This window comes from Manis javanica, chromosome 15 (genome assembly GCF_040802235.1).
Source record: "Manis javanica isolate MJ-LG chromosome 15, MJ_LKY, whole genome shotgun sequence".
Classification (NCBI taxonomy): Eukaryota; Metazoa; Chordata; class Mammalia; order Pholidota; family Manidae; genus Manis; species Manis javanica.
In genome coordinates this window covers 8,888,388-8,900,484 of record NC_133170.1, presented here as the reverse complement: position 1 = coordinate 8,900,484, position 12,097 = coordinate 8,888,388, and positions in this window count along the sequence as shown.

Sequence of the window (12,097 nt, the reverse complement as noted above, 5' to 3'; positions counted from 1 at the left end):
GGAGCTTGGTTTTCAAACTTGTGCTTTTTTTTTGTTCAGTGCCCTGCTTCTCTGAAACTTGGCTTATAAGAGATAAGAAAATTGTGGCATAGTATTACACACAGTGTAGTGACACAGGAAAGGGGTGTCAGACACCTTCAACCAGCTGGTCTCTGTCCCTCTAGTCGTTTTCTGTATTTACTTATCTGTCATCCATTCAACCAACAAGCACTGGGCATGTATTATGCTCCCAACAGAGTATAAACCCTGAAATGAAGATGAATAAGATATGTCTCAGGGACCTCAAGGGTTGATGGCGGCCCCCTCCTGGTATAACCTAGGACACAGCGAGGAAAATGCTAATGAAGACATGTACCTCCGTGGTCATAGGAAGATCCATGTTGTGGGGGTGGCGGGTTGATGTTTATGAAGTTTTACCATACTGAGGAGGAATTTCCCAGGTGCACATGCGGGCAAGAGTATTCTAGGCAAATGCTTCAGCCTATCGAAAAACTTGGAGATGGGAAATACATGGGCATGTTTGGGAAGCTGTGAGGGGACAGTTAAGGCTGAACCATAGGGAGCGACTAAGGGAAAGTGGGGAGATGCAGCTAACAAGCGGGGAGGAGCCCCACAGTTAAGGGCCTTTTATGTTCATCAAGGCAAGGAGCTGATCATGTATATTTTTTATACATGATGAAAAGTCATCGAAAAGTGTCAAGGGGAGAAGAGCCAGGACTAGTTTGGTGCTTTAAAGACCAGAGGCAATAATGGAGAATAAAGATTCAGGAGGAAAGAAAGGTGGGAAAGCCTGCAGGTGGGGAGGTCTCGTAGGGAGCCACCGCAGCACAACAGGCAAGAAATGATGAGCGTCCGAGGAAGGACAGAAACAACCGTCATGAACTGGATTTCAGAGACACCCACAGATGTAACAACTCATCAGTCAAGGCAGTAACAAAGAGAAGTGATTCTGAAGTTTCTGACTAGATGCTCAGTGGAGCAGAGTTGGAAAGGGGCTAAAAGAGGATATAATTCGGGATATGTTCAGTGTAAGGTGTTTGTGACAGATCTCGTTGAGATGTCTATTAAGAGCCTAGAAATACACATCTGAAGGTCAAGAACGTCTGTGCTAAGATAAAAAGTCGAGAGTCCTAATGCGGGTACATGAGACCATAGGAATGGATGAGGCTGCCGCGGGGGAGCCAGTGGAGGGGAGGAGAGGGTGCACACACAGTGTTTGGAGAAAAAAACAGAGTGACGTAGGACTGCATGTAGGAAAAAGAGCCAAAGAAGGTGAAGGAGAACAAATAGAGGCAGAAGAAGGCCAAGTGATTGCACCATAAATGAAGAAAGGCAAGCATTTCAAATGGAGTTTGCTGAATATTTTCAATTCCATAAAAAATCGGTTGGGATAATGATTGATAAGTTCCCATTTTGCAGCTACAGTGTCTTTGGAGTCCATCACAAGACCAATCTTCTGAGAGCGGAGGGAGAAACCATTCGCAGTGGGTTCAAGAGAGAAAAGGAGGGGAGGGTGGCATCTGGGTGGGTCACTCATCCAAGAACGGTTGAGGATGACTAGAGGTGAAGAAGGAAAGCTTTCTTCCTGTCTTCCTCTTTCTCTTCCCCATTTCATTTTTCCTCTTTTTCTCTTCTTTTCTCTTCTCTCTCCTCCTCCTCCTCCTTCTTCTCTCTTTTTTTCTAGGAAAGGAAAGATTTGTAAGCTAACCTGAAGGAAAGAGGTGTTATTCTACAGAGGGGCTCTGATTTGGGATTCTACTACATGCACCTGCTTTTGGAGACAATTCTTTCACATTAGGTTTTTCTCATCTGTAACTATGTTTTCAGGAGCACAGTGTGATCCATCGCCAGCCAGCCTCCATGTTCACAGTCCTTGGTCCTACAACAAGATCCCCCTATACTTAGAAGAGTATGAGCCCTGGGGCCACCAGCCAGGAAGTCCAAGAATACTGAGATTGAAAATCACTCAGCAAAATTAAGTCCTTTCACCTAAATGTGTAAGGGTGTAATACCTATCCTTCTATTTTAAATTATTACATTTTATTTAGTCCGTTTGATAGATGGAACCTTAGTTTTAGAAACTACTCCATAAGCATTTATGTTGTACAAAGTTGAAACATTGTGGATAATTTTATGACAAATATACACTAACATACTGGACTCTCTCTCCTCCGGTTCCTAACATATATAAAAAGAAATGTAATGCATAAAGTGTTTTGAATCCATATGGTTCTTATATTTGGGAAATTTAAGACCTCTTTAAGATATTACCTTAGTTATCCTCACAGCTTTTGAGGTTATTTTTTTTTCTGATCTCCAAATCATCACCTCAGGTGGAAGGAAAGATATATGTCATTATGCAAATTCTGCTTTCCATCCCGGGAAATACATTTTGCAGACAGTTTTGGCTGACTACCTGGTTTTGTAAGGCCCATGAAAACGGCCTTCTCTGTTAACTGATTATCCACTCACAGTCTCTGTTTTATAGATGAGTACATGTAAATGTATAGCTTCCTAGAAGTTTAGGGCTGAGAAGCATCTTGAAGATTAGGAATGTTTGTTGCCAGTTACAAAGCAGAATGACGGGAACTGAAAACAGGAAGCGTGTCTTTGACCAGGACAAACTCTATCCCTTATCTCTTGTCTCTGCCTCATTCTTCTGTGTTTTTCAGTCCTCCTACTTTTGTATCCTGGTCAGTAAGGTAGACTATGGCCCAGGTTTCCATGCTACAACATTAAATATTCCCAAATAACATTAAATATTAAATCTCTTTCTCTCTACCACCATTTCAAAGCCCTGGGAAAGAGACACTGATTGATGCCCACTCATAGTCCAATCGGCTGTGGTGCAGAAGTGAGGATCACACTGTCTAAACATGGCTTCCAAGACTATAGTCTATATAGCTAAGGGGACCATTGTAGGCTAAGCAGATGTTCCAAAGGCGTCCATCAGAAAAGCTAGTCCCACCTTGTCCAAATCCCCTGCCCCAAACACAGCATTTTATGGGTAAGGAAACATTCCCCAAATTCTACATTATTTGGCCAAGGTTGTAAAGTGAGAATTCCCAGTCCAGCTCTCTTTCGATGTGGGATTTGGCTTTCTTGACAGTAGGCTGGTTAACATTAAGCAAGCAATCCCGAAACACCAGTTTCCTTCTCTTTCTATCAGTCTGCACCCCATAGTCCCCTTTCCTTTCTTGTCTTCTCTGTTTCTCTCTACAAAATTAGAGAAAATGTTAGATGTAAGTTACCGAGATGATTTTTCAGAAGATTTTACCACGGTAAATGTATATTAATTTATCAGTTCTTCTTTATGATCAATAAACATGTTTGTATATAAGTGGAAGAAAGTCATCACTAGAATATGAGGACAGAAGAATCAAAACGCATGACCTCTGCTTTCCCCGAATAAGTTTCCTAAATAACTGAAAAGAGAACATATCCACATATGAACAAGATAGAGAGCAAAATCATATATGTAGTTCTCTAAGCCAAACTGCATTTAAATTATTGAAGGAATATTAAAAAAGGACAAAACATGGAAATTCTTAGGGAGATTTTCTGAAGACAGCAACTCTTAAACAGATCTTAAAGAAGATAATGATTATACCTCAGAGGCTGCTAATTTATGGCCACAGGCCAAATCAGGTGTGCTTATGTTTTGTTGGGCCAGCATGGGGCTTTAAGAAACAGTTTAAATTTGAATGCCTTTACATGGAATCTGCTCTTTCCAGTTTAGCCATACTTTGTGTCACTGCTTTCTGTTTTACTTCATCATTTACTCTGTCATGAATATGTTGCCTGCCTTCCCCTTGAAAATTTTTCAGTTTGCAGTCCCCAGGTATAGATTGCCACAATGAAAGAAGTAGGCAATCATTCATTTTTTGAGAGACCAGGATACACAAAGCCAAAGAGGTGTGAGCCATGAATATATTTGTATGAACTGGGGGTGTAATAGAAATGGCCTGTATGAAGTTCAGAGACTCTATGGGTGGAATAATAAAAATGAAAATGCATAATTCAGAAGGACCTGGTAAGAGAGGTCTGTAAGTACTAGATCAAAAAATGGAGATTTTCTCTATGAAGCCATTGTCTGTCCCTCTAAATTCTTGGTGGAGAATTCTTTGAGGAGAAAGTTCTCCACTACTGTATAATAGTCAAACTTGAATGAAGAGAAAGGGGTGAGCTCAAAACGTTTTCAGTAATCTGGCAGTATGGATAAAGGTGGGAATTCTGGCAATGGAAAGACAGAGAAAAGAAAACTGGCAGGTAGGGGAAAACGAGATTAGACAAGAACAGTAAAGGAAAAAAGAGTTAGGGGACTGTGCTTTCCACAGAGAGTAAGCAAATTGGAAAGAAATGGCAGAGTCTAACCTTCTGTTGCAAAGGTGATAAAATAAAGAAAAGCTGGTTTTTATATTAGCACATGGCGGCTCTCCATCCTGTTCATTGGTTGTCCCCCTGCCAGCGCAGTTACTTACGGCTCTAGCTACTTGTCTGCGTTGTTTCTCAAGGAAAGAACAGGCACCCACACGGGGTCTTCTGCATTTTATTCATTACAGCTTCTTTTATTTGTTGTTTTAATGTGTTTGATTTACTAAATTAATACAGATGTTTCATATTACAATGCTAATAAGAAAACTATGCAAAGATGCCCAACTTCTTTTAAGTCTAGTCAGAGTGGAAACATTTTTCCTTCTGCCTGTTCAAGTTTCAGTTGATCCTTTTTGAACACGTTGACTTGAAATGGATGGTCCATACTCAGTTTAAGTGGCGGGGAAGAGGAACAAATTTTAAGTGACATTTTGAAGAAATCATTATGTGTTCTGCTTCGAGAAGATTGGAGACATTGAGAATTTGGAAACCTCACGAAGATCATAAGAAAGATATTACTCTTTTTTCCTGGTATTTTCATTACTATTTGAGAACATTAAACCTTATAAGAAATACTTATAGCATGCCAGCATTATTTAGGGCTAGTATTTGTTGGGGTATGTGAAACATCTTAGATGCAGCTTTAGTGGGTGGTTTTTGTGGAATGTATACTTCATGTTTAATAATGGGAAAAAGTCTCCCCAAGAACTGTATTTATGTGTGATTCATATATGTGGATTAGAACACTTAGGAAAAAACTCCACAAAGAAAAGAAACTTGCCCTCTGAGCTTCATGATTTATATGAATTTACCATGTCACTGTTTAGATACAGAAGGCTCCCTTAAGATTGTGCTCCCCAAACCCTGGACTGCATTCAAGCTTACAATATAGCCACAGGTAACTATGTTAAGTTTTCTTTGAACTTGTTCTCTAACTGAAGTCCTGTCACTGCAGAAGGCAGTTGAAATTTAATTAAGGGTCAGGAAACTCCCAAGTCTAATTTTGTCCCTGAGCTGTTCTGTGGGTTGTCTCTCAGGACTTCAACAGCTGTTGAATGAAAGGTTTGGCCCAGATGCTAAAGCCAACCCCAATCACGATTCAGCATAACAGTGTCCTCCTGGATAGGCCAGCTCCCTGGGACATAGACACTTTGTGTTATTATGCTGTTAGATCCTCTTGGTATGATGCAGTTTTTAAGGGTCCCTTCAAATAAGGACCAAACTTAATCATGATAAAAGTTAAGTACTTCAACAAAGAACTTAATTTTTCTTTCTTCTATTCCAGGTATTCTAGTTGTTTTTGGTACCACATTCTCCCAAAAATAATCAGTTCATCTGAACCTAATGTGGAAAGCTGGAATGCAATTAAGTGAGAAAATACATGTAGAAAAAAATCTTTGCAGAGAGTTAGGAAAATTTAAGATATTATCAAAATACTATTTTAGCAAAAACAAACTTCCCAAAGACACATTTATAAAAAACCGTATGATTCATGTCAACAGGATGGCCGAACTCCACTTCCTCCATTAGTGCCTTGAAATAGGCCCAGTAGGTTATCTCAGGAGCATGTCTTCCCACTCTAGTGGGTTTCTTCAGCCACTCGCCCATGCATAAGGAGGATCCATAACTGCCTGACTGGCTTGGAATATACAGAACACATCCGATATTTAGCAACCCAATACGAATCTGCCAAACAATGTGCTGTATAAATATCATACCTGCTGTGCGGTGTCTCCAGGTAATAATAAAAACATTGTGTTCATCTTTTCATAATGCGAACCACTTAATTGCCCGTGACGAATTTCTACTTTATTATCTGATCTAATGTGTATATGACTACCTGCAGGTTAAACTGGACTGAATTTTTGGATTGGCTAAAATCCAGAAGGTTCAATTAGAGATGACAGAGTCCTGTGGTCGGGTAAAGGCTGGGTCTCAGAGTGGTCTTAGGACAACCCTTCAAATATAAAGCTGAGATTCTGAGTGCAATCCATTACTATATGTGCTTATGGACATCAAATAGAGCACAAGACAAATGTGGTACATTTTATCTAACGTATGACAGTAAGTCAGATACTGGAAGGCATTTTGGGGGCCAGTGCCAAATTCCATTAGCTTTTCCATTCTTTGGGAAATATAAGGGTGAAGGGGTAGGAATAGGAATTGTTTTGACCAGATTGCCTATAGAGGCTAGGGCTTCACAAGCATGCCGGCATGGGTGACTTGTACTACCCATGGATCTTCAACTTTTCTCAATGGAAATTATATTTGCAAATGGAGGAGATACAATTAGTAAATACCCCCAAATCATGCCCCCACATCAGACCAAATCTGACCTTTCCAACATTACTGACACTTCTAAAAATTGGGAGTTTTATTTCAAATGAATAAGCATTGGAGTAATTCAGTGACTCTTTCACTCTTCTTCCAAATATGTTGCTTTCAGAAAATACAGCTTAAGAATCTCGCTGACACATTGTTACCATGTAGTGTGTGCTGTAAATGCGGCAGACTGGTGAAAGACCCAAGTTCTAACCACAGCCACGTATTTCCTTTGTTTTACATATTTAGGTCAGATGCTAAACATGGCTTTAACATATTTTCTTTGTGGTTTAATTTCCTTTGTGATTATTTCTTTTATTTAATGGGAGTGTAAAAATGTCCCAAGGACTAAAAACAAATTGCAACTCATTTTTAACATGGGCACTGAGAGGTACTCTGTTAGTTTGCCTTTGGGTCAAGATTAAACTTTCAGGATCATTTCAGGTTAAAATTGCAACAGTGAGACATTTACATTTTCTTAACGAAACATAGGGCACTATATTCACGTGGCATTCTTTCATACCCCCTTGGGCCCAAGTCTCATAACAAACAAGGTATGAGAAACTGCGGGCTCCACAGTGACTCTTAGTGTGTCTCTGGGCTGCGCCTCCCTAGAGATGCCCACGAGGCGCCTGCGTGCAGCACCTCCACCCAGCTCATAATGACTCCCTGGACGTGTGGAGGGATTCCTGGACATATAAGAAGGAAAGGCAAGCTAAGTCATCAGGGCAGCACCCCAGGACCACCGTGAACTTCACAGCAGTGCAAAGAGTGATGTGTATCCATCTCCTAAGTGTTAAAGCTGCAAAAAGCTTTTTCATTCCATATTTACTATCCAGCCTATTAATATGTATTTGCTCCTGGCACTTCATTCAGTTTATACCTGGAGAGTGAATGGGTCTGTTTCAGTGGTATGTGTAATTCTCATTTCTCAGGAAAGGTGTTGAAATGTTTGTTTCTTAAACAAGACAGGAGGGTTGGTTTTTTTTTTTTTTTTAATATTCGCTTACCTTTTTGTTTAGGGATTCGCAGAAATACGATTTTTTTATGAACATAGAGTATTCATCAAATCCTAAAATGCATCCCTAGTAGAATATCCTTTGCTTTTATCCAGGACTTAGTATATCTAGCACGTGGATAAATTTAGAGTTCTTCTGAACTAAAAGAAATCCCTGAGAATTTAACAGTTACCAGGCAGATGTTAACAGTTTTAACAACTTCTTGCAGTTGCCCAGAGGGAGGAAAATGTGGCCCATGTCAGGTCCTTATATGTAAAATACAGTGAATTACAACAGAACCAATAGTTTAACCTTAAAGGAGATATCTGTTTATTTTTACAAAACTAGTATTTCAGTAAAAAGTTAAAAATCATCCTTTCCTTGAATTAAAAATAAGAATCCTCTAAGAAATAGACCCATCAAAAAAAATTAGCAGTGGTTTTCTTCCTATTCATACATTCTCATGGGTGGAAAATGTTTTGAAATGACAAAGATAACTGTTTTCTAAAAATATTATTTGAATCACAAGGTGAAATTTTTCTAAACTATACTGAAGATCAATAGTATGTTAAGTTAATGGCAAAAATAAACATATATGGACAATTTTAGATTCTGTCTTTTTCTATAGAAAGACAGGATATTTAAAAAAAGAAGACATAATTATTAAATTAGTATTACTCAAATACAAAATGATTAAGCAAAATCAGACTTAAACAGGTGGTTTTAAAATTTTAATATTAATTAAACTTCCCTATGTTCTTATTTTCTTCATCCAAGAAAGGTATAATCCACTGTACCACTTAATTTGTGATGTATCTTATTATATAACAAATAATTTCATATAATTACAATTAGGCAGATTTAATTCACACTGTATAAGACTAACCATGCTGATTTTAATAAAAAATATTTCCCTAAAAAATTCTTATTTGGCCAACTATTTTCACAAAACATGTGTTTCCACTACTACTTCCAAAGGTCTGGTAACCGTTCGTACAAATGAAAAAAAAGTATCTGTTTTCCATACAAGCATAAGTTGTTCCACAAACATCTGGTAACAAAACTTTGAAAGCTGGTGGAGTCTGAGCCAGCCCAGGTGTTCACTACAACATCTCTAGAATTCAGCAATTGCCTGCAGTAATTTGTTGCAACTCGTATTGGCATTTTTATGGTTATGATGAGGCAAAGGGTGATGACATCATGTACCAATGTTACGAAGGTGCTGTGAACTCAGTGTGAAAATTTCATCAATGAGTGATTGTTACTGAAATTGACTACATTGGTGGCCATCACATTTTGCCAACTGAAACATCTGGGCACAAGTTAGTAGTGGCGCACCTTGTAAATAACTTAATTGAAATTAATTGCCAGAAGTTTGCAGCACCCTAGGTGGTTTATAAGTACCATTTCTTACTCTACTGCAAAGTTTTGGGCTCAAGAATCTTATATTCTCAGATTTTGTTCTAGCGCTTGTGATGGAAGTGAGAAGTGTAGAAAATACGTAATAAAACAGCAGGACCACAAGGAAATAAACATTTATTTATTGAGGAAGAAAGCATTGCTATCTTCTACACCTACTTTCATTGATATAATATTTTACTTAAAGAAATCATTTGAAAATTCAGGTATAAAGCAGTTTTTTAAAAAAGAGGACAGTTGAGCAAATTAGATGTGAGTCTCTATTTGTCCGGAAAGAAATGTCCAGTTTTTTGCCCATGTTGTAAATAACAAATGCTTATTGTGTTGATAAAAATATTTGAAATCATTATATACTATAAAACCACATATTTGAAGAAACCAAGGGGCTGTTCTGTGGAAAAACTTGGAGACCGAAATATATGTCCTTATTTTTGCTTACAGAATCCAAAGGATTTAGAATAATTTTCTAAATTATTCATAGCTTCATGCATCATAAATCCAGGGCAAAGTAACCAAAAAAATGACCCAGATGCCATAGTCAACAAACAGGACTTGTTCAATAAATGTTAATGTCAATTCCTTGCTTCTTTCCTTCTTGCCTCCACTTCTTACTTTTGCTTTTTAAGAAAAGTTTTGCCAATGTAAAGATGTTTAAAGATATTAAATGTCAGTAGTTTAAAACTGACATGAAAACCCAATTAATAAATGAATTCTTTTTTGCCTTGAAAGTACCATAACTTCTTTTTAGATATTATAAACTTCCATAATGCCCTCAGTATTTCAAAAACTTCTATAAAATCTGTATTTTAAAAAAGAACTATTACCTTGTTCTGTATGCTCAATATGAAGATGTGTGTAAGTTTTTTTAGAGCTTAATGCTGGGAAGAAGTTTTTCTAACAAGTATTTTATTCTATAAAGAAAAGCTGTGTAACTCGTATATTCTTTTTTTTCCCCCCTTGCTTAGCTGTCAAGAAGGTTAAACCTGATTTTTTTTTGGTGAATCAGTAGTTATCCTGAGCTCAGGCTTTCTGGTAAAACCAAATTGCTTTTTGTGCCCTTTCCCCTTTTATATTTCTTGACTTCTGTGCTTTTATATTTGCTTCAATCATCAGTTATATCTGTGTTTTTTCTGTGTAAAGTAGGTAGGTTTTAAATGATAAATACTCTAGTTTAGAATATCTAGGACTACCAGTTCCTATTCGTTCACTTAAAACATCTGCAGTTCAAAAAGTCTGTTCTTCCTAGAGCTGTGGGATATTTCATATCTGATTTTTTCCCCTCCTTATAGCTCACTAGAGCAAAAATAGCACTTTATCAATGTTTTGCTTTGTTTTTGATAACAGAGACCCTTATGTTCACAAATGAGCTTTTGATATAGCAATACAACCTAGCTATTACCAAAAAGGATTTGAATTATTTTCCTGAACAGAAAAAAAAAATTTTTATCTCTACCCTCATTCATAAAAGAAATCTTGCTTTGTCATAATGGACATATTGTTCAGGCAAAGTTAAATGCACTGTCCAAATATAAGAAAAAATTTCATTTCATCTGTTTTTCTTAGGAACAAGCATGAAGAGTATGGGCAAAGCAGCAGCTTTAACTTATGGTTTTGATCATAAACGTTTGAATCCCTGTAAGTTTCCTTGAGGTTAATATTTTAATGGTATCAGATGAAATTATAAAAAGACTATGTGGAAGGGATGGTAGGCAATTAGCAGAGCCATATGAAATCAATGACAGTTGCTTTTTAGTCAGATTTTCACCCAGCTGTTTTTCACTACAAATGAATGCTTTCTGCAATAAAAATACATATATTTGGAGTTGTAGGTAAAGCTATATGATTTTAGGATTTATCTTTATGATTTAAGGAATAAAATAAAGTCTAGTTCTTAAGGATCTTGCTATTAATGACAGCAGCTACATTTATTAAAGCTATAAAAGAACCTAAAGCAGAAAAAATGAGTCAGGGATTTTGTTAATGAGTTGCAGAATTGACAGACTGTTCCAGAAGGTTGTTAGGAGGCAGTCGTGAGCAGTGTCAGAAATAACGAACAGGAAGTGATACAAATACTGAAGAAAGACGTAAGCTAATAGATGTGTCTCAACTAGAAATAAATGAATAGTTTTAATATTTTGATAAAGCATCTCTCTTGCCATATTCCTCCATTGTTTCTTTCTTTCTTTTTTTTCCCATACATTGTAGTAAGAGAATGATTTCAAGCCAAAGAAGTCGCAATGGCCTTGAGAAGGTCATACAAAGTTCAGGGAATAGAAAAACTGGTAGGGTGGCAACTGATTATCAAGATCTATTCTTTCATTCAATTAATTTGGTAACAACTCCACCAGACTATGGATATGCCTTATCCTGTCATTTGAGCTCATAAATATTCTGAGTTATGGAAAGTTTAATTAGATGAGTTACATTTTATTATAAAAGACAGGGAAGTACAGAAAAAACAAAGCTGATCTATGATGTTAGATGCCAAGATAATGGTTCAGCTTGGTGGAGGTGGGGGGCGGATAGACAAGAAAAGGGAACACAGAAGAGCCTGAGATTCTGATAGTTTGTTTCTTCATCTGTGTACTGGTTACATGAGTATATTCACTTTGTGAATATTCATTGAGCCAACCACTTAGGATTTGTGCACTTTCCTGAATTTATATAGATTAGTAAAAATGTATGTAAAATTGAAGAGAAAAAAAAAACCACAGGGAATTATTTAACACATATTTAAAGACATATCTTCCTTTCTTGTCTCAAGCTTCCTCAGCTTTTTGTTACTACTCAATCCACTACATCATTCTAGAAGATTCTGTTCAACAGTCCAGTGATATGGCTCTTTATATGATTGATAGTAACAGAATTCCCATCTTTCATGGCCACTTTTCAATCTTTACCTCCTGTGTTGGCTTTGGTATCTTTGACTCTTTGACCGTTCTTTCCTTTTAAATTTTTCTCTACATTAGGGTAGCTCAAAAATT